Source organism: Mus caroli, chromosome 2, assembly GCF_900094665.2.
Source record: "Mus caroli chromosome 2, CAROLI_EIJ_v1.1, whole genome shotgun sequence".
Taxonomy (NCBI): domain Eukaryota; kingdom Metazoa; phylum Chordata; class Mammalia; order Rodentia; family Muridae; genus Mus; species Mus caroli.
The window spans coordinates 108783536-108807095 of NC_034571.1; the positions used below are offsets into that span (position 1 = coordinate 108783536).

The 23560-nt window shown below is 41.5% G+C and overlaps 1 protein-coding gene across 12 annotated transcripts in view; it reads right to left on the minus strand.

Annotated features, from left to right (window-relative positions):
* Meis2 (Meis homeobox 2) overlaps positions 1 to 23560 on the minus strand; it is a 209316-nt gene that overhangs the window by 34892 nt on the left and 150864 nt on the right. The gene's annotated exons all lie outside the window — the stretch shown is intronic.

Below are 23560 nucleotides of genomic sequence, written 5' to 3' on the forward strand. Positions count from 1 at the left end.
GAGAGAGAGAGAGAGAGAGAGAGAGAGAGAGAGAGAAGAGAAGAGGAGAAGAGAAGGCTCTATCAAATGATGAGCTCAGTTCCTGCCATGCCAGGGGCACTTGATTCATGGGCCTCCAGCCCATCAGGGCTCTGCCTGAGTGTTTATTACACACGTGCAACGTCCTTAGGAAGACATAAAGTAACAGAGGAGGCTGACTGGAGAGAGGGGCGCATCCTGTGAATCAGAAGTTGCTAATTATTTAAGGATTGGCAAGTGGAATTTCCCCCCAATGATGCAGGTTTACAGCTCAGAGACCAGAAAGGAAGGATGAGGCAGCTACTTTGGTTAGATTTTTTTTCCCCCCAAAATATTTTTTTTATTGAATTTCATAAATATCAACCAAATTCAAACAAAACTGATTTAGATTTCACCTCATCACTTAAAATATATTTTGCCGAGTGCAGTCTGTGCAGTAATCCGCTGCTATACTTTAATTTGGTTTTAATTTTATAGGCCCTGTTTTAACTGCATATTTCTAGACCTTTATTTCTCTCACAGCTCTTAGCAAAATGGTAGCTCATAAACACAAGCTCTGCTGTATAGACTTTGCATTTCATCCCAAAGTATTTCCTTTTTTATAGCCATGGTCTTTCCATCCTAGAGCTAGGAGTCTGGGTCACAAATCTCCCTGCTATTCCAGTGTGTGACACCTTCCCTCGTTTGCCGCTGCTCATTAACAAACAATACTGCTGTGAAATTGGTTTAATGACAAAGTAATAAAATTGCTATTCTGCTCACAGATTGCCTGAGGCACTTTGAGCTCCTACAAGGCTTACTGTGGATGCCAAGATACATTAAGCTGCTTATTCGTAAAATCGGCATCCTGCGTTTTTTCACAGGTTTTTCCCTTTCCTCTCCAGCCCTGCTTCTTTTTATCTTCAAATAAAAAGATATATTTGCTTATGTTCTTCCAGGCTGTCAAATTTTTACTTGCATGCATATTTCTGGAAAATGAAAGTGTATTTCATTTCATTTTTTTTTCTTGAAAGGTCACTCTGTCCCTCCTACAAGGTTGTCCCTGGACCGAACACACACCACACACAACATTAAAGAAGACTGATTTTCGCACATTACGGAAGTGGGAGCTAGGGTCGTTTTTGAACCTATTTTGGGAGAGCAAGGGAATGAAACTATTTATGGAATGATTTTCCCCCCCTTACCTTCTTTCAAAAAAAGCAAGGTTGAGAGAATCTTTACAATTCCTCTCTTCATATTGAAACCTAAATTTTTTACATGAAAACAGTTCACACAAGTCTGGTAGTGACTACTGGCATTAATATTTTATGAATAATAAAATATGTCTGCATTAAAGCAAAAATCTTCAGTAGGCACCTATTTTCCATAATGAATTACATGTTCTGGGAAAGTCGCCTTTTTCCATTTGTCTAATGCCCATCCTGACCTGAAGATTTACTGCTGGAAGACAATGCGGGGAAATAACCCAATTGCGGTTTGACAGGTGGGCAGGTCCTGATAATTATGGCCAGACATCTTAACGCCGTGCAACTGATGTAAATAAACATCTAAAGCACAGATCAATATTGCTTCCTTACTTTTGCATTTTGAACAACACATGCTAGCAATTTACATCCTTTCTCTCTTTCTGGCTGATTGGAAAGGCTGCATTAATTTAGACGCATTGCGTGCGTACACACACTCCGCATATTTCATTTAAAAGTATTCAATACACCCCAACAGCCAGGACTGTACTTTATAATCACATTACAGTCACCTGCTGGTATATTTCTATTAATTATGTAAACTGATATCTTGAGAGCTTTAAAAAGACACACACACACACATAGACACACACACACACACACACACACACAGCACTGGGATTGGCCATTTGAATACCTGTGATACCTGGATGATAAATGAAAGAAAATGCAAACCAGATTGGCAAAGATATGAGCTGTCAGGCTTTTGGGCATCCTTTCTTCCTATCTATGCACTTGGCATTCTTTACAGTTTCATGGACTGTAGGTGCTTTCTCTTCTACATGCATCTGACCTCATAAATCTCAGGAACTAGAGATTTTATTACAGCAGCCCAAAGATTTGCAAGGCCTGCCAATCCTGCGGAGAGCCTCCTCCTGCCCCTGCCCCCACCCAACACGAAGGGCCTGATGAGGTACGAGGGAGTCTGATGAAAATTGGCATTGAAAGCAGAGGCACAGAAATAAGTGGTGTTGAGAGAACAGGGAGGGCCGTATCCAAAGGCAGGCTCAGAGGGAGCGAAGAAGAGGACCCTGGGAGGAGGCAAGAGTGGGCAGGTAAAAAAGGAGAAAGAAGGGGATCCAACTAAGAAATAAGAAAGGAAGCATGCACGAGGCGGGGTTAACCTAGGTGAGAGATGTGTACCATGTGTTCTGATTTCTAGACCATATACATTTTCCCGAGAATGCTGGGATAAACCCAGGACCTAGCAACATGGTAGGCAAGTGTGGTGCCGTGTTTACCTCTCAGTCCTTATGGATTTTGACTGGAGATATTAAGTACCATTTCAGGAGCCCCAATGAGCCTGTCATATGTGATAATTCCCTCACAGCATCTTGATGCCCACAGTACCGTTTGTCTTTCTCAAAAACGCAATTGAGAAATGCATTAATAGAAGGACGAAGGGTCTTGTTTCCAGTATTTTAATACAAGAAACAATCCACTATACTGGAAGTGGCCAAGGGAGGGGTGTCATGTCAACTCAGTGCTAGAAAAACAATACCTGTTCTGTTCGTTCATTCATTCATTCATTCATTCAGTCATATGTTTAGAATGACTGTAAAAAGTCATGTTCTGAGTACTTAAAAGCCCACAGCAAACACTATTACCTCAGTGGCACATTATAAAACTCAGATGCTTAATTTTAGTTGTTTGATAAGCAACAAGCTGAACAAAGTCTTAGAGGAAGGGAAAAAACGACTAGAAAAAATATTTAGAACTAGCCAGGATTTATTTATATATTTGACTGTTTGTTTGTTTGTTTATTCTCTTTTTTATTTTTAGCCTGGAACTCACTGCATAGACCAGGCTGGCCTCAGGCTCACAGAGATCCACCTGCCTCTGCTGTGACTGTGGGTACCTATGCACTGTGTTGTTGTTGTTGTTTTTTTCTTTTAAAGGGTTATTTTGCCACAACACTCACCGTTTTTATTAGCAGCTATGGAGCGATCAAACTCTTGGTGGCAGTTCCCTGTCATTATTTTATAAGTTCTATACACACCTCTGTGAAGACACTTCTTCATCAGGAGCGATACAGAGCTCGGGGAAAATCGAACAGACAAACAGAGCAGGGTGAGAACTCGCTTTCGAAAGGGATAGAAAGTTCCTGGAAGTCACGCAGCAGCACCTGCTAAATCATGATAACTATTAATCTGTCACTCTCTAAAGAAAGATCCGGAAGGGTTTCCTAGGAATAGAAAGAGAACAGATATAGCCCCATGAAACAATAGAAAGGAGACTTGTTTTTCTGCAGTCCTTGCCAAGGGCCGCCATTCTGCCTTAATGGTGTCTGAAGCAAGGCATTATCTCATGACAGACGTGGAACCCGGGGCTCCCAGGCACAGGGCTATGCAAACAGTGAATACCAATGTAAGATCAGATGAAGGCATGACTGAGGCCACTTGAACCTACATGTGTCTCATTCTTTTCTACCTCTGAGGTCACTGGCTTGTCTTGGTGGGATGTTGGAGATAGGGAGAGACCAGAAAAGGGCCCAGGTAGAGCCCTTTAGAAAGAACCAGAATTATTAGCTCTGGCTGGAGTGAGCTCCTCTAAAGGGTAAGGAGGATGAACCTCTTAGTACATTCGATTGCCCCCTTCATTTTTCATTTTAATCTCTCCCCTAACACCATAGAAGGAAGATACAGTTCTAATATTTGAAATAACATTTAGAGAAGCATTCTGAGGGCTATTCTGGTTAAGAGCTCAAGAATTCTCCTGAAAAGCAAAATGTATCCAAATTTTAAACAGTTAATGTAAGAACTCTGTGGCTTTAACATTCACATTTGATTCTCAATTGGAAGCTCTGTTGAGAGCAAAGGGTAACCTGCCCTTGAACAGACTGTACCTGGCCTATCTCCCCACACCAGGCTAGGTGACTGTGCAATGGTAGATGCTCCACACCCACTTGTGGACAGACCGGCATGTGAACAAACTGAACTTCCAACTGTATTTAATAGGCAATTTGTACTTAATAAATATATACACATCAGTGGTGGAAGTAACAGCTCAGCAGAATTCTGGCTGTCGAGAAGGAGCTACCGGAAGGTCCACATATAGACTGGAAGTCAGGGAGATAAGCTGAGTGGCTCTCTCAGTGAATTATTTCAGAAAACACCCAGAGCTACCCAGAAATAGCAAGGGGGCACCAAGTACCAAAGAGCCCATAGTGCCAGTGGAGGCCACCTAGGCCACACACTGTCCCCTCCAAACTATGCCAGACTGCCAGCTGGCGAAGAAAGTGCAGCTGTGTGTGCTTATGACCCTCTTTGTGTGCCAGTTCTCAGTCTCATGCTTCTTGGGTCTAGTGTTTTTTTCTTTTTAAATTAATTTTGTTCTGAGATTATTTTTAGCATATTTAAAAGCAGCCCATCGAGACAACTTTTACTGTATTCCACAGAAAAAGAATCATAAAATATTTCCCAAAATATTAAAGTTGTCAAGGGTGAAGTCAGATTCAGGTGTAATCAGGCCACTGATTTCAAGTGGAAATATGTGTGTAATGTTCAGCTATGTTCATCATATATATGTACGGCTTTCTATAAATGAAGACATAGCTATATTGTCTGTGGCATTTTGTGGCATATGATGTGTGTACATGAGATTGGATACTTTTAAAATTTTTGTTTTGTTATTTTATACGTGTAGATGTTTTGCCCACACGAATGTCTATGTACCATGGGTATGACTGCTACCCAGGAAGTCCAGAAGAGAGTCTGGACTGGAACTGTAGTCCCAGATGTTTGTTAGCTGTTGTGTAGGTTGAATACCGGCCCTCTGGAAGAATAGCCAGTGATCGTAACCTCTGAGCTATCTCTCCAGCTCTTTGATCCGTATATTGCTTTGACTACCCAGCTTCCATCACTCTGAAATAAATTCTGCGGTTCAAAGTTGCCCGGATGATCTCTGGTGATGCCGGGCATCGGAACTGCACTGGTTAAGTGGCTTCCATTACACTTGCAGGCTCCACGTTTGTTTCTGTGTTGGTTCAGCCCATTCTTAATGACAATGTTTGAAACATTTTCAGAAGTTTTCCTTTCGCTAGTTTTGATAGCTTCCTCAACTTCATGCCAATGAGGGGAATATAACTCATCTTAGTTAAAGTAATTACCTGTAAGAACAGTCAAATGATTAAAATTTGTCATCTACCAAAAGAAGAGAGTATAAAGAAAAGGTTTACAAGCAGGAAACCCAGCACATCACACGGAAGACAAACAGCAAATGCTTAAAAATGAATGTTTTATACAGAACAGCAAAACCGTGATGGTTTCTGTGTCCTGCCACCTCAAAAAAAAAAAAATAGAGTGAACGATTCTGGAAACAAAAACATATTCTTTCACAAACTATTCAATTCAGAGTACTGCTTTTCTGTTAAAGCCTAAACCAATAAGAAATGAAATAAAGCACAAGTTTGTTTAAAATAACAGCAGGCTGTGCTTTATAACATAAATTAAATTTTAAAATGCTAATCCTTGCTTTCTAGAAGTCTGAAAGCTCTTTAGTTTTGTGAGTCCGAGAGGCATCTAGTCACCCATTTGCAAGGACAATGGCAGCCAGCAAAGTGCCCCAGAAACCAGGAAAGTGCACCACAGAACAGAATCAATCTTCCTAATTAACGGCAAATTAGCAATCCCAAAATGAGTGGGATCAACCTGTCTACTGTGGCCAAGAATCATGCTAAGTATAGAGTTTCCCCTAAGTGCCTCTAAATTACATGTACGCCCATATAAAGTAACATTCTTTTAATCTAATACTACATTAGTGTCACTGTTCTTGGAGTTATTACACCATTTAAAATTTCTACAGATAGGTGAACTGATAAACAAATGAATAGACAGATCCACAGATAATGAGACATTTCACAAAGCTGGCCTATAAGGTGCTTACAAATTATTGAGAAGGGGGCATGGAAGAACTTGATTATCATAAAACTCACCTAAGAAGAAGAGTTTGTGTGGGATAGTGGCATTCCTCAAAGTCTACTGCTATTTAGACATATACTATATACACCTACGTATCTACACAGATACACACACACACAGACACACACACAAACACACTTAACATTTAACAGGGAGAGATAAGCAACTAATGACAGAAATAATGCCAGTATTATACTAATACTAGTGGGCTCTTAGTTGAACCATTATGGTGTGAGAACCCTTTCAATATCCATAATGAGTCAGGCTCTACCCAGATCTGTTGAGCTGCATGGCTCTGAAGGTGCCTAGCACAGTGTGAACGGGTGGCCCCCTGGAGTTGTATAGAATATTCTGGCCTATGCAAGGCTCTGCACCAGACAGAACAAGCCAAAAGGTACAGCTCCTAACTTTTATGAATTTAAAATCTAATAAAATGAGAACCATCTGTTGCCATTTTAAAAATTCAATTAATTTAAAATTCAACCACCAACAAAAGGAGGAATACTGATTACGGTCTTTTTTTAAGGTTAGTTAACATATTTCCATCAAACTTACTAGGAGTTTCTTTTGTGTTGTGGTGGTTGTGGTGGCTGTTTGCTTTGTTCATTTGTTTTTGGGTTTTGTCAGTTGAGTCTCCGTGGAGGGGCAGTAAGAGTGGAGACAAGGTAGCATGTCTGTTCATGTGCACATGTTCACGCTTCTCTTGGTGACGGCTTTTGTGGTTTCACTGCCTTCTCAGTAGGACCTGGGACCCAGCATAGGTCCTGAGCTGGCAGATTAGGGTTTGAACAAGGGGCCGTGCAGGAGACCTAAGGATACAGGTCTGAGTCGAGACAGCCTGTTCTGTTCTGGACTGAGTCCTGAGGTTGTCCTGAGTGGTATCATTTCCAATTTGGCTTAGGTGGGCAGCATGAGCTCACTCGTTAGTACCTAGGAATCCTCTCAGGTGGAAACAACTCAGTCTTCCATAGGGGCTACAGCATAGGAAAACTACCCTGGAAAGCTAATACAAGGAAGGTAGATGATTGATAGACAGATAAGTAAGACAGGTGAGTAGACAGAAAGACAGATGGATCCTGGAGATTCTCTATTTCCTCCAACAATCATTTTCCAGTTTGTACAGGACATGTATTTTGTGTGTGTGTGTGTGTGTGTGTGTGTGTTTTAGTTGGCATTTGAGAAAGAGTCAATCCTTTGAACAAAGCTCACACAGTAGTGCCAAGGATTCTTCTTACTATTTGTTAGCCGTTTGTTTCAGGGTTCAGGTGAGAATGGGTAGAGATAGGAAAGAGTGAGGAAGTTTGAAGACATGAACCTCCAGTTTACCAGAAGTGATCACAAGAGACTTTTACATCTGCAACTCTAAACTGTCACACAGGACTTGAGAGTCTTAAAGGTGTTATTCAGTCCTCAAAAGATCCCTTCAAACACTGCCTCAGTTTACTCCTGGATACAGAAGAACTAAGACTAATAGATTCCTCAGGGAGTTAGGTAACTAATTCCCATTGGCTAAGAACCATCTGGTCTGGGCCATGTAAGTAACCATTACTATGAGACGGCTGTCACTGTCACCTCTGCTCAAAGCCATCCCTGTATCTAAGATTTCTATTATTTTCATACTTCCCCTTTTCAATGTTAATAAAATATTTGGCAGCGATGTGTATCACATAAATGCATTAGGGCAGAAAGCTAACATTTTCTTTTAATTTTAACAATGTGCGTACTGTTGGTAACGAATATTGAAAGAAATACAATGCGTAAGTAGATTTTACACCACATTAGAGTTGTCCAACTCCTCATGTTTAAAATTTTTCTGCATGACTAGAGCCAGGGAGAAATACATGCCAGCATAATTATATGAACAGTTTGAAACTTAAACATGTTGCAGAGGAGAAGAGAACATGTCCACCCATTTGTTTCCCCCCTCCCTCCACAACAATTCCGAAGAAAAGTCATTTCTTTTCATAGAGTCAAGCTGAAGGCACAAAGCTTTAGCATTCAAAGGAGGGAGGGGATAGGGGTGGGCTTTTTTAAGTACTGTGTAAATCAATACACACACACAAAAAATTCTCAAGATGATAGTTTAATTAAAATGTGCATGAGGCAATCCATCAGCCTCTTCCCTTGGTGTGCTGGCCTCTAGAGTTTGCCTTCAGCTTCCGGATCCCTGATGGCTTTAACTCGAAGGCATTTAAAATTTCTCTCAACCGGCACCTTTCTACTTAACGTATGTTCCTTGTTTTTCTTTATAAACAAGAAATGGTACTGGCCTTGTGATATTTGCTATGCTTCATGGCTTTTCATCTCCTGCATGAGCTTTGCCTAGCATGAAATATCAGGCGGTAAAATTTACCTGAGAGCAAGCAAGTGAGAGGAGAGAGAGAGAGAGAGAGAGAGAGAGAGAGAGAGAGAGACAGAGAGACAGAGAGACAGAGAGAGAGAAAGAGACAGAGAGAGACAGAGAGAGNCAGAGAGACAGAGAGAGAGAAAGAGACAGAGAGAGACAGAGAGAGAGAGAGACACAGAGAGAGACAGAGAGAGAGAGAGACAGAGAGAGAGAGAGAACTCCAAGTGTACTTAGTTACAAGTTCATAGCCAGCTAAACCACTGGCAATTTACTGTTAATCGTTATTTCAGTTTAAATGTAAAAGTACATATGAAAATAAAATAACCACACCCATACTCATCAAAATGAAAAATCTGCCGGGATTGGAACATACCATAACTTGCTTTAAGCCACCATGTGGGACTCTTAGTATTATTCAATTCCTATTACATGGCATTCTAGGGATACCTTGGCAGGCACATAAAGCCACTGAACTCTTGGCTCCTTAATAGTTTGACTCCCATTGTAATTGCTTTGTTCGCTGGCTGCCCTGGGTCTTCATAATTGGTTGGAGTCCAAGGTCACGTATTCAATATGGCAGTGGCTCCCACTCTTGGCTAATTGTTAAGTTTTTAACAGTAGCCGTGTTTCCATTACCGTCCTCCTGCTCGGGTCCCCAGCTCTCATTTTTATTATATCATTCAGGTTAAGTGCTTTCTGTGCTTTTGGCTAGCCTCGCTTTCTCAGTCCTCCAGTAACCAACTTAATCATTTCTAAATCCAAAATGAAGGTTTCATGCTTTTGAAAAAAAAAAGCGTACATATCCATTTCATTTAACAAAATGTATTTGATGGGCTGAAGAGATAGTTTAAATGTTAAGAGAGCTTGCTGCTTTTCTAGAGGACCCAGGTTCAATTCCCAGCACATGGAAGGAAGCTCACAGCTTCCCTTAACTCTAGTTCCAGGGGCAGCCTCTTCTGGGCTGCACTGGCGCCAGGCATGCAGAACACCTGTATGCATAAAGTAAAATCAAATCAAAAATATACTTCAAATAGAATGGAAAAAGGTCAGCTGTGTTTTGCTAATTAATTCTTCACAACTCCCATGCTCAGTTATAACCGTCAGGGAGGCAGCTTCCATTTGCCTTAAAACTCTAGTGGGCCACAGCTTGAAGACATGGAGGGAGCAAAAAGGAGGTGAGTTACTGGCTCTTTTTTCTTTTTGAGATAATTTAAAGATTGAAATGAAGACTTGGAGGTATGAGGAGGGGGTATCCTGTGAACAGCTTTGGACATGGTGACTTGATCTGTTCCAAGCTTAGGTTTTACCACCAATTAAGAAAATTATTTGTTCTATTCATAACTCAGATTTGGGGGGGGGGATGATTTAGGGATGACAGTTTGGGCTGAGGTTACCTACCTTTAAGGCCTTTTGTACTCATAATTTATTCACTTAAATGATCTAGTATTTAACTTTATTAGCAACTGCCCAGTGCTGACAGGACTATTATTCTACACTTTAAATTTCCAATTACCTTTGATAAAGTTTTAGGGCCCTGATCAGTTTTTAACTACATGGAGGGAGCACTGTGGTAGCATCTTTCCTCAAGTGTCATCACATGCCCTTCCTCCCCGGGGCGCTTATTCAACAAGTTAGACTGTTGTGGGCCAGTCACATCAGTGGATACTGCGATAACAGACAGCCAATGGACCTTTTTGCCACCCTCAAGTAATGGCATGTGCATTTTTAAATGAAGCTGAACCATCTTCAGGTAATTGTGGAAACATTTTAATAATAGAAATGGTGCTGGTGGCTAACAATGGCATCCCTTTTTCTGAACACAGTGTTACCAAAAGCTAAGTGAAATTGAGTCTTGCAAGGCAAGTGTCCCAGGAAACCACGGAGAGATTTATTGTAAAATTCAGCTCCACTGTAATGATGATTGCACTGACTGTTTGATGTTGTATTTAATGCTCCCCTTAAATAAAGATTTGAGTCATAAAATAATATATTCTCATAAAATGACTCAGCCTGTTAACACTCGTCTTTCCTGAAGAAATTGTAAAATTTTCATACATTATTCTGAATATAGCCAGGATGGGATGATAACCAAAATGATTCGTTCATTGCATCTGATAGGACAAGATGAGTTTCCAAAAGGTTTCAAACTCACTGAAGAGCAGAGTTATTTGAAATTCTAGGGTTTATCTAGCTTAGGGATATCCAATTCCCCTTGACAAGAAAAGCGCTCCTATGTGGGAGAATTTTTCATAGAGATGAACTTTGGTTTACCAACACATCAACACAAACTGTGAACCTATGGAGGAGATCTTTCAGGTTCTTTAGTGAGAAGTCAGCTTTGGGAATTAGTGAGCAGTAAAGCAAAGCATAGCTTAGAGGGGTCCATGGTTGCAAGTGTCAGGGATTTGTTGACTAAATTGTGCTTTGGGATGTTGGAGAATGTCACAAATTCTCCACTGACTTGGGTATCTAAATGGTACAGTTATCCCTTTTGCAAGTTGCTAAATGTATTTGAAGTTCTATAAGACTTGAAGGCATGTCACAAATGTCTGGCTGACTTAAACATGTAAATGGAATAGTTCATTATTCCTAGCTGCAAGTTATAAGCTTTATGCCTTGTTCTGCCTTATGGTCAGGAGTTGACTAAATAGACAATTTGCTAATAAGATGACATTGTGTGGAGTTCAGTGTAAATAACAGAAACAGGGCAGGGTGTGCTGGTGCACACCTTAGCCCTAGCACTGGAGAGGCAAAGGCAGGTGAATCCCTGTGAGACTGAGGCCAGCTTGGTTTACAAAGCTTGTTCCAGGACACCCAGCGTTTCATAGTGAAACCATGGCACACACGTGTATACATGCAGGCACGTATGCATGCATGCACACATACAAAAAGCAAACAAGAACAACAAGAAATATAACATTAACAAATGAAGGTGGTCTGGCCATTTGAAGCCCCTTGACTGTTCAGAAGAGCATCTACCTTGCAAGAAGAGTTTAATTCCAGCAACTAAGATCAACGTTCACAGACCCCATTCAGAAAGCTTAGTAAGGTGACATTTCAGTATTCTTCAGAGCTGCCTTTTTAAAGTTTATACGTTGCTATGGAAGTGTCAGGGCAGGAGATTACAAAATGCTATTCTCCATTACTGACTCCATAGCATTCTAGAAGAAAGATGGTTTTTGTTTTGTTGCTGACCTCTGAAGGAATAGACCCCCAGATGCATTTCAAAAACACAAGACAACAAAACAAGGCCCGTATATGCATAAAGATTCTATAATTCTTCACATGTAATAAGACTTTCAAACTTCACATCTATGGAAAAATGACAGATTGTCTACCTAAATCAAAAGTTTTATGATACAAAGTGTATCGCTTACGGACCCATCCAAACCTTGGTGGGGGTGGGGGTGGGGGTGGAGGTGGGGGTGGAGAATTGTGCTTGTGTGCCACAGTGTTTATGTGGAGGTGGGAGGACAATCTGGCAGAATGGATTCTCTCCCTCTACTGCATAGTTCCCCTGGGTACTGAACTGAGGCCATCAAGCATGGTAGCCGGCCCCATCACTCTCTGTGCCATTTCCCTGGACCCACGATCTTTGAGCTTTAAAGAGATACGTAACTTTTCCTCAACCCTACTCGCCCCATCCAACTGGACACTGTAACCTATATATTGATATATTGAAGTCTTGCCCCGTATAGCGCTCTTCCCGACAGTGCTCTCAGGGAGCTGTCTGTGAGGTGATGAGTTGTCACTGATCAGTGATCAGCTTGGTTTCCTCCCAGCATCCCTGTCACCAAGGCCTCCTCTCCTTCGGGACAGGCTCATCTGCTGGCAGGGTTTGAATAACATCTCTACCCTCAGACTCACCTTTGTCCCCTCTGTGTGGTCCTACAGTGTTTCCTGTTCTTCTGACTGCCCCCGCCCCCGCAGGGTCCATCTCTACTTTTTTGTGACCAATCGTGAAAACAAGCTCATCTTCCCAGAGCAATCATTAGCACCCCCCCTCCCCAATCTGTTGTCATTGTGGAAATCAGCCCCAAGCCTTTGCTCTCTAAAACCTAGAGTTGGGTTCTCATTCTATTCTCACCCCATGCTGAATTAGTCACTAAAGCCTGCTACGGTTTTTAACAATAGCGATAAAAATTGGTTTCTTTTTCTTCATTTTAATAGCTAAGCCCCTGATTCGGGGTTTTGTTTAAGTCCCTCATAGCCTCCTAGGACTGGTCTCTCTATCTCTTCTTCTAATCAATTCAGGATACAATGGTTAAAATCATGTTTCATCTCGCCTGCTTTGACTAGATTTTTTTTCTAGTTCACAGGCTTAGAATAATAAAATAATAGAATTTTAAGGATAGAAAGGACCTTTAAAAAAATCAACCACTCCTGGTTCTTTAATGGATGAGGGAATAGATACTAAGAAAGGATAAATTGCCTGAGATCACACACATTGTCTGGGTTGGAATTAGACCCAAGCTCCTGATGATGTCTAGGTCTACTCTCTCCTCTCTCCACAGATCACACTGCACGCTGCTGTGTGTGAACATTGCTCTTTCCACTGCTCTACGGATCTGGGCTCTCTCTCTCTCTGTCTCTCTCTGTTTCTCTCTCTCTCCCTGCCCCTCTCTCTGTCTCTGTCTCTGTCTCTCCCTCCCCCCGCTTTTTCTCTGTGTATTAGATAATTGCAAGTTTATTTTTCTCTAGAAAGAGAAAGCTGTTTTCTTCCTCGACTCAGTTCCCCTCCTTCACGGCCTCTCACACTGCTATCTGTCTACTAACAACAGTTCCTTCCCCTGATTCAAACTGAACTTCTAATCTAATCTCCTGTAAGAAACAGCTTGCTGAGTGGCCCTCTTGCCCAATGGAAGTTTTCAGTGTGTTTCTTTCCCGAGCCTTTTCCATTCTATCTGGTGCAAATTCAGTTCAGTACCAAGTTATGAATACTTACTAAGACCTCAGCTCTGTGGTTCAATTCAAAAGCAGAATGAAAACCCAGAAATTATTATTTCAGACCATTGGCTTGTTTGCTCTTACAGTCAAATGCCAAGACCCTTATCCACGACACACACTTCAATGTCATTCTGCTGCCTTTTCTGTTACAGAGATTTTGGTGTTTGTATCCATTTTAGTCTCTTGGTAAATTCTGTTAGACTGTGGAAGATTTTGTGTAGGTAACATCAGCAACAGGGGGGTATTCATTGTTTTATTTTCCCCTCTGTTACCAATTTTCTGGTGCTATCTTGGAAAATCATATCATCTCCATGAAGTACCATGCAAGCACTTTTACATTTGTCTTAAAAGATTCATTATAATATACTGCAAAGGGGTTTCCTCAATTATTTAGTAAAACTATATCATTAGAGTTATCATTTAAAAATAGTGAATTACTCCCTGGGACTGGAACCTTTTATTTTACAATGGAATAGAAATTGACTTAAGCATAATATATACAATTCTAAATTTATTTTGTCATTCACCTGAGAGTAAATGGACAGGCATTATTTATATGAGGGTATGAACAGTCAAGAATTCCTCCTGAGACTAAATTATTGGCCATTCTTTAATTAACCTAGCAGAATATGAATTCAAACAGTAGGATATTAGATCCTGCTGATCATCGAAAAGCATGGTATTCTTTTGTCATAACTAGAGGTCAAATCCCAAGGGATAGAGCATCCTGAAACTGGTGCTCAAGGTGGGTGCTAAGAAGTGTGTACTGGTCACCATGATGGGACCAAGATATGGGTTATCTGTAGAACTGTGAAGCTGGGGCATTTTTTAGTCTGTGGGTTATGGCCCCATTTCCAGAAAAATCTATCCAAGCCTAATGTAACCTAGCAAATCTTTCAAATGAAATAGTCTAGAGGAAGGCAAGTTGTCATTTTCTGACATATTATTTAGGGTTCAGCTCAGGTTTCATTCTTCCCTCTTTCTTCACTTAAACCTCCTGCTCACTCTCTCTATAAGCACCATTTTCTAATTAAGGAAAATGAAACTTGTAACATGGGAAAGGGAGACACGACCTCCCTTGCGAGCCAGCCTCCATCCTCCCCTCACATCGTTTTAAAAAAAAAAAAAAAGAAAAAAGAATCCAGGGGTGGGGGGTGGTGGTGGTGGTTGTTGTTTTAATTGCTATCACTTTGTCTTTAGGAAGAAAACGCATGACAATAATTTAGTGAACTCCAGTGTTCCTCTTGTGGCAAATTGATAGTGTAATTTTATTATGAGTGGAACAATGACTTCTGGGGTCTGGAGAGATTTTCCCAGAACTACACATATGTTGGCTGAGTAAATGTAATTCGCGGAGAAGGTAATGAAAGCGGAGCTGGAGCTCAGCAAGGACTAGGTGATGCCCGTTTCTCACTCCTGTCAAAGGGCTACTCAATCAACCACACCTGCAGCTTAGTTAATGTCAGAAGCCACTAAGCTGACAAAGTGCACTGGGGCGATCCCCTCAGAAATGGCACTTGAGTCATGTGCTCCCTGGTCTCTGAACCTGACAGGGTCATATAATCCATGTATGGATTTTAATAAGTCACCTATTATGTTCCCTTTGGTGCTAATTATTTTACAGATCACCCGTTTCCTGTTTACTGAGGTTGCTTTTGTAATATCATGAAGTAAAACATGAGGGAAGTTAATCCCAGGCTTGGTCTGCTCCTTCATACCGAGGACATCTCCTTCTCTCTTTTCCGTTCTATGACTCTGGCCCATGCCATAAGACACAAGCTCACAAACGGGCAACGCTTGACCACAGCTCAGGTTCGCAGGAAGCCTGCATGGATAGCAAAGTCATACTGAATCACACAGGTCCAAGAGCAGCAGGACTCAGTAACTCGTGACTAAGAAGCTATTTGGAATTTGCCCTGCCTCACCTAGCCTCAGGTAACACAGGAAATAAAGCAGCTGTGGCTACATTCCGGTGAGCTTCTTTGTACAGATTTTTAAGAAGAGGAAAACTGCTCGTGAATCCCCCGTGCAGCTTTTAAACCGCGCTAGCAAATAAAACACTAAGAATCAGACCCACCATTTAGGAAACCCTGACAAACAGGGTTTATTTAAAAATTTATTAAAAAATGTGTATCATTATTGAAAGTAGCATAGGTTTCCGATTTGGTTTAAAATAGATGAACGTTTCACTTTGACATTATCAGCAGCATTATACAATATGAAGTATGCAAGTGCCCGTGGCCAGAAAGACATCATCTTACCAAACGAAGGGCAGAGAATACCCCCTGTCAAGGAAGACCCACCTTTTTCTCAAAAGCTGACTTGAAGCCATTAAGTCAAGACCTCTGGGGAGAATTTTTACCTTGTGGACTTTGAGGTGATTTGAATTCAGATCTGGAAAAGAACTTGTTTCCTGTTCCAAGCACTCTGAATTAGGTCTGCTGACGTTATTGTTTCTTATCTAAAAAGGCTTGAGGGAAGTTTGGAGCCCTAGAAGTCCATGCTAAACAACCTGAAACCTCAGCCTGCGGGGACTTATCTAAAAGATACATTGCATCTGGAGACAAGGGGAAATGCTCTGTCTTCCAGTGTTTACCTTGCCAGGGAAAGAGAGAAAGAACTTTGCATTTTTCAACCCGAGTGTAGAATGTATGTGACGCTCAGTGAGTCCTGGAAGAAGTCAGCAGCTAATCTCTAGGGAATGGCCAGTCAGCATGGGCGATTCCGATTCACCCACAAACCCCGACCAAACCGGAAACAACAGGGGATGTTCTGATTAGAAGAAAAACAATGAACAGGAAAAGGACTTGAGAAAAGCAATATTGGAAAAAAACCCCGAAAACAAAACAAAACACCCCAAAGCTTTCTTTACTCCTCTCCCCAAATCTCTAAGGATCCTCTCTCCCAGATATAAACTGATCTTCCTTGTTTGCACAATAGGAATAAGTACTTCTGAGTGTCTGAACGGAGGGAAGGAGTGGACGTCGGGGTGGACACGAGGAACCGCTACCTAACCCTGTCCACTCTCATACTTAAAAATTCAACACAATGTAAACAGCAGTAGTAACAGCAAAAAACAAGTCCTCGAGATCACAAGGTTAATAGGACCTACATTTACTCATTAACAGAGCAGATTCTCAATTAAGTAATTTTTACAAGGCTGCTCTCCAGTGGGAGAATGCATGAATGAACTAGTGAAGTGCATGGGTGCGGGCCATCTAAAGACTATTCAGAGAGGAGGAATTTTTGGAAGGAATTTAAAAAGTAGTCAACGCTGCAGGGAATTTTACTGGGAAAAGCCCCATAGTAGTAGTAGTGTGTGCGAAGGTGAACACACCAGCAACATTGAAAACTGGACCAAGCTGTAGCAGCCCTCAGGATGAGAGAGAGAGAGGGAGAGAGAGAGAGAGAAGAAAGAAAGAAAGAAAGAAAGAAAGAAAGAAAGAAAGAAAGAAAGAAAGAAAGAAAGAAAGAAAGAAAGAAAGAGAAAAGGAGGAGGAAGAGGAGGAGGAGGGAGGAAAGGGTGAGGGAAGGAGGGAGGAAGGGAGGGAGGGAACGAGCCAGCCCCCGGAGACAAGGCAGTATTGATACATTCTAATCTATTTTGTATCATTTTAATAGCTTCTAATTTCAGGCTCTGTGGAAGCACTGCACAGGCAAAGCTCTCTTGCTTCTACATTCTAAAAATAACTTAAGAGTAACTTGAACATCCCAATTCCTTGGTTTTTTAAAAAATCTTTTTTAAAAATACAATTTTTACTTTATCCCTCTGTAATTGGAACTAGAAATACTTACTAAATCAGTTGCTATAGGATACATCTGTAATATTTCCAATGACGTCACTTCACACACCCCCCCCCCCCATGAAAAGGAGTAAACTGTCAAGTCAATAGCATCCAAATGTCAAATCCTATAGCTGCCTGAGGTATGGGCTTTTCTTTCAGCATTACCAGAGAAACCATGTAGATCATGCCAGTGGATATGGATAAAGGACCTATTTGAGCAAACCTTGTCTCTCTTCCAAATACTGGCATAATGAAGTGCAGTGGTAGGTAGATCCCTGTGCGGAATGCAGGAGCTGTCTGGAGCTCATTGTTCTTGTCAGTGAAAGAGAGAAGGCTAAATTCTAAAAATCTCCAAAAAAAAAAAATTAAACACATTATAGGCCAATTTTCCTTCTATAATATAGAGACTTGAACAACAGTAACTTCCAATATAAGGAATTTTCTCTCTCTTAAAAAATTTTTAAACATTTCTTTAAGGGACTTTTCTTTTTCTTTCTTTCTTCCTTTTTTTTTTTTTTTTTTGGAATTGCTTCAAAAATTCATTGCATTCTTTTGTTGTTGTTGTTTGGTGTTTTCTCTCCAGCACTGTACATTCCTCTAAACGAGAAACTTTTTTTTCTCTCCTCTTATTGGCATTCTAGCCCAGCAAAGAAATATGCATCCTGAGATAACGCCGCCAGTTTGCTATGAAAACCATATTTCACTCTTTCTATATAAAGAAAAAAAGAAAAAGGATAAAACACAAAGGACTGGGTGGGTGTAGTTGATCATAAAGGACTGCCTCACTCACTCCCTTGCCTCCTCCCTGGCTTCGTGCCCCCCCCCCCACCCTGCTCCTTTTGTTTACAACTTTTAAAAGGCTCTTGCTGAGTCTGAGCTGCCTGCCTACATTTGGACTGAATCGAAATTTCTGGAAATGGTACTTCCATCAGTCCAGGATAGGACCTGTCTAGAATCACTGATCAGATAAGGCAATGGGTGGGAGACCGAGCTGCCCCAGTCCATGAAGTAGCTCCAAAGTTCACATTTCAGGTGTGGGGGGGGGCCGGAGAATTTCATACCACATACGATTCCTAACTTAACACCCCAGTTTGATTCCCAAGCCACCTGATTTCAGGGCAGTCCTTCTAGTTAAGCATTCATCGTGCTTGTTTTTCTTTTCCTGTCTTAATCTCTCAACTATCCCATTCCTTCCTTCTTGTTGTGGGTCTCCAAGAAATAATAAGAGCGCTCTTTGATAAGAGTTCATGGGAAGATGAGCAGAGATGGGAAGTCTTATCGCTATTACAGCCAGAGAGTGTCAGTTATGAGGAAGCCCACTTGTGGCTAGCAGAAGACAGCATGAGACAAGTTGGAAGCATTGGGTCCCCTTGGCCTCTCTACTTCTCTTCCAGAGATTGGGTGTTTCTGGCACAGAGAACCTAGAGAGAGAGAGACCTCTTACCTCCCGCTCTCCACACTGGAGTTCAAAATCATGCTTTTTTTTTTTTTTTTTTTTTTTTATTCATTTCCTCAGCATTGGCAGTCTCAGCACATTAAATGCTGACAATGAATCTAGCACCTGGCAAATCTGACTTGAGATTCAAATGGATTTTTATTCTGAAACATAGATGTTCCTTGGAAATAATCACCGCAGACGGCAGCTATGCATTTAACAAATGGCCGTGGTGGAAATTGCTGAGCAGAAAGAGGGTATTTAGTCCGGCACGCTTTGCTCTGTCTAGGTTTTTCTCAACCCCACCTCCCTGGTTTATCACTCAATCCTTCAGTCCTTTCTCTCTTGAGATAAAAGTGTCCAGCTGTCTCGGTGCCTCATTTACATTTCTTGCACCACTGGCCAATTATTCCATATGTTTACCGCAAAATTATTCCCTCAGTTCCCAGCTTACTCTTGATGTCCTAATATTACAGTGTATTTCCCAGTGTCTGCTCTCTCCGTGGTGAGAAGACAACGGCAACTCTCATGTACCCTGGAAAATGACTTTCCCTTGCTGTAAAAAGGTCTGACCTTTTGGACACACGTCCTCTGCGTCCTACTAATTAGGCTTCAAGTTGGACTGGGGAATTCACTAGCATAAGCCTGCAAGTGACTGTCCCTCCTGAAGTCCACCTAGAGCAGGATGACTGCGCTCTTCAAGTCAAAGCTCAAAGCATCTTGTAAGTTTGTCTGGGACAATGGGTTCCTAGAGAACATTACTGCATCCTTCAGGCAACCACTCTGCTGCTGGCTGCACTTTAATCAGGACTTCAGAGTCCCAACCATGTTGCATTTGATTCTCAGAGTCTTCATAAGCTACACCATACTTTAACACAAGTGTCCTTTACTCCAGCATGGTTCCATTTCACACGCAAGAAAGCCTGAACTGGTGTCTGGGAAGGCGTTGAGCCTTTGTAAGGCTGCAAGGGAGATCAACTACTAGGAAGATACCCTGACCCTCAAGAGATTGTCAAAAGTCCTTCAGTCTTAATGGAACAAACTCCTGTAACTTCTAAAAAATGTGTGATGGGGCCAATCTGAAGCATAAGAAGTCAAGCTTCTGTCCTCTATGAGGGTGTGATCATTTAGAGATGTTACAGCTCACATGATTATGGGCCCTCGTGATGGGGAAATGGCCAAGCAGGACATGAGTGATTAGTAGTTCATCTTAGTTTGAGAGATTGGGCAGGGCGTTTATCTATTATACAAAGGAGTTCTCTGGACCTCCTTCACTGAAAAGTTCCTTGATTTAAGTTTCATGCTTTTTCATTTGGGGGTCTGGAACCTATCTTTTAAGAAGAAGTAAATCCTAGTTTACCTGCATTCCATCAATAGCTCACCCCTGTAGATGTTGGATGTTGTTTTGTAGTTGATTATAATGACTACAATCTCATGATTTTTAAAAAATGCAATATCTTTTTTCTTTTAAAAATTAATCTGGAGCCAGGAACAGTGTCTCATGCCTTTAATTCCAGAACTTTAAAGTTAGAGGCCAATTTATGTGAGTTCAAGACCAGCCTGGTCTACAAAGCAAGTTCTAGATAAGCCAAGGTTACATAGTGAGAGTTTTTCAAAAGAACAATAGTAGCATAGAGACCAAATGCAGTTTTGTGTGCCTGTGAGCCCAGAACTCAGGTGGATAGATGAGGATTGTGAGTTCAAGGCCAACCTGAACAACGTGGAGAATTGTGGGTAGGCAAGACCCTGCTTCAAAATGAAGGAACAACAATAATAAAATTAATCTATTAATCTATTATACAAATTAATCTATTATACAAATGAGAATTTTAGGTAAATATTGTAACTACAATGTAATTCTGGTGTTGTGTTGCATGTGAACATGAATGTTTTGTGATTTAGCCGAAAGAGTTTTACATTTTTTCCTCTGTGGGGTGTGTGTATGATATGTGCCTGAGTGGTTTGTGTGTATATTAGTGCAGTATGCACACACCATAGCAGACATGTGGAGATCAGCAAGGTTGGAGGTCAGGCCTTGACTTCCACCTTGTTTGAGACAAGGTTTCTTTGTTGTCTGCTGTATGAACTAAGTGAGGTAGCTCCCCGAGCCTCTGCAGATTCTCCTGTCTGTGCCTTCCATCCCACTTTAGGCAGCAGGGACAACAGATGGGAACCACGACTGCCAGACTTATGTGGGCTCTGGGGTTGGAACTTGGGTCCTTTCATTTTTGTGACAAACAAGTGACCCACCATGCCTGACCTTGTGTTTGGATTTTTGAGGCAAGACTTAACCATGCAGTCCACATTGATCTGGAACTCACTACATAGCCCAGGCTAGTGTTGAACTCAACATATCCTGCCTGCCCCAGTCTCTGAAGTCCTAGGGTTATAGGTGTGAGGTACCATGCCCAACCCTCTCATCTATAATGTCATCTTGAAAAAGAAATCTTACTTGAGCGATTTATTATTCATGGACTTCCGTGAGATGATTGTTGGGGACATGACACTGGTGTCATAAACTCTGATCCTTCTGGGAGTCACACTTTGGTTTGGTTGTGCCAGCATGTTTTACACACTCTCTCTGTAAGTACATCTGAGAAATTCTCTAGGGTCCTTTCTAGCCTAGGCTACAAAGATGCAACACATGTCTAATTCTCTCAGTTATCTCTTAAACTTCCATGCTTCCTATTTGTTCCTAGTTCCTAATTACTGATGGTCTTAAATGGCCTGTTTTTACTGCTTATTGCTCTCATTAGGTATGTGGGGCTGTGTCCTGTTGCTTATTAACTATAGATGTTGGCTTTCCTGACTATACTCAAGTCCCTGGGTGTAACCCCTGTGTCATATAAGACTAGACTCTGTCCACATCTGGCTGATGGGGAGAGGGTTTAAAGTTTAGAAACTATTTGTTTTTTTTTTTAATTAACTTTCATGTATGTGTCCATGTGTGTCCATGTGTCCATGTGTTTATGTGTGTCTGTGTCTGGCATGCACACATTGGGGATATTCCCACAGAGACCTGGAGATACACACTGTTGTGAGCAGTCTAACTTGGGTTCCGGAGATTAAACTTGGGTCCTCTGAATGATCAGCAAGTGCTCTTAATCACCGAGCGTCTCTACAGCCCCAGGAGCTACTTTTGATCCTTTTTTCCCCCTGAGAGTAGTCATTCTCAGGGTCTAGAACATTCTTTTAGAATGTTCATTCTTCCTGTCACTCTATGCATCTGAGGTCTGTGAGTCTGAAGCCTCCTGTGAGAGGCGAGTCAGCACTGTTTCAAAGGAGACTTTGTCAAGGCAGTGGATGGACAAGTTCAAAATGTACCAGTGTGGGGAGTGATTCCCTTCAGATTCCTTTCTGAAATCCCCGGATAGGGGGCCCCTGTCTTCAACTCTTGGCAGAGCTTCAGGGGAACTTGGGGAGCCATCCTCATGAGTCACACCTTATTATCAAAGTTATGGTAGCTATTAGCTAAGAATTGGACCTAAGGGCAGGATTACAGAAATTTTTTCAGAAGGAAGTGTGAAAATTAGAAAGATGGAATTATTTTGTAGAGACAGAGGTGTCAACGTTTATCCCATATTACGGCAAGTGTGCCATGTGACAGACTGTCATGTCCTCACCCTCGGCAAATGTGGCCCAAATCACAGAGAAACAAGACACCCGAAATATCACACCGACTGAACTCCTGCACATGCCTTGGGGCTCTGTGGATTTCAGAAAAGAAGGGTCCTTTCTTCTAGGTCCCAGCCAGGTGTCTGTGAGGAGGGCTGGTCTTTACATAGAGAACTGAGTCGTCTTTTCTCTTCAAGGGCAATGATTACATCAAAAAAAAAAAAAAAAAAAAGCCAGGAACGGATGAAATGTGACAAAGTTTTCAAAGAAAGGTCAAATGTCAATGCCAAATATCAGTGTAAAAACATTCCATTTGTCTCAAAAATTCCCACCACAACTTCCCGGAATGTGTCCCAAATTTACAAAACAAAACAAAACAAAAAACAACCACCAAATTTCTGAAGTGATGTTACCTGTACTGGGCACCATTGGCTATGCAGTACCTTACATTGGAGACCAGTGTGGGGCTGAGTCTCCTAAACCTAACCCAGAATATGTTTATTTTATTGTTTCAGACAGCTGATTGCTTGAACTGGGAACAGGAATGAGAATGTATATGCTTACACATTATATATTTACATCAGGAGGCCCCTACCAAGGCACAGTCCCAGGCACATCTGACCCTAGAGATTACAACCTTTATTCCAAGATTTTTGCTCTAAAGGGTATCTTTAAATGTACATAGCTCCAATCTTTAGAAGAAAATTAAAGAGAATCCTGGTCTGTATTGTCTATCCTTTCTTTCTGCCTCTCTTTTCGGGTTAGCAGTTTATTTCTGCATTAATCACCCTGACAGAAGCAAGGCAACTCAATTTTCTGCTTCTGTAGGTAGGCACATCACTTTCTGTACAACAGTAGGCATGAAAAGGGCTGCAGCTAAGCTTTGGTTACTGGTGTAATTGAAATGCTATCCACACTATAGGGTGCATTAAAGTCAGATAACGACAGTTCCTGTGGCCAATTTAAGTAGCTTGACTTCCCTGGGAAAAAAAAATTGCCTGACAGATAAGGCAGACAAACTGGCTAATTCTCCAAGCATGTCTCTCATTGTGATCCTAGAAAAATGAGAAAAAAATGAATCACAGAACCACAAAATCAATTGACCCTCGGGTAGCTCATCAGGCAGCGAGCCTGATAAACCTAAAAGCTTTGTTAATGTCTGCCTGCCTGTATCCCACAGATAGAGCACTTTGTAAATGAACCTGCTTTGATAAATATATTAAGGAAAGCTGTGAATAAAGCCAGAGACT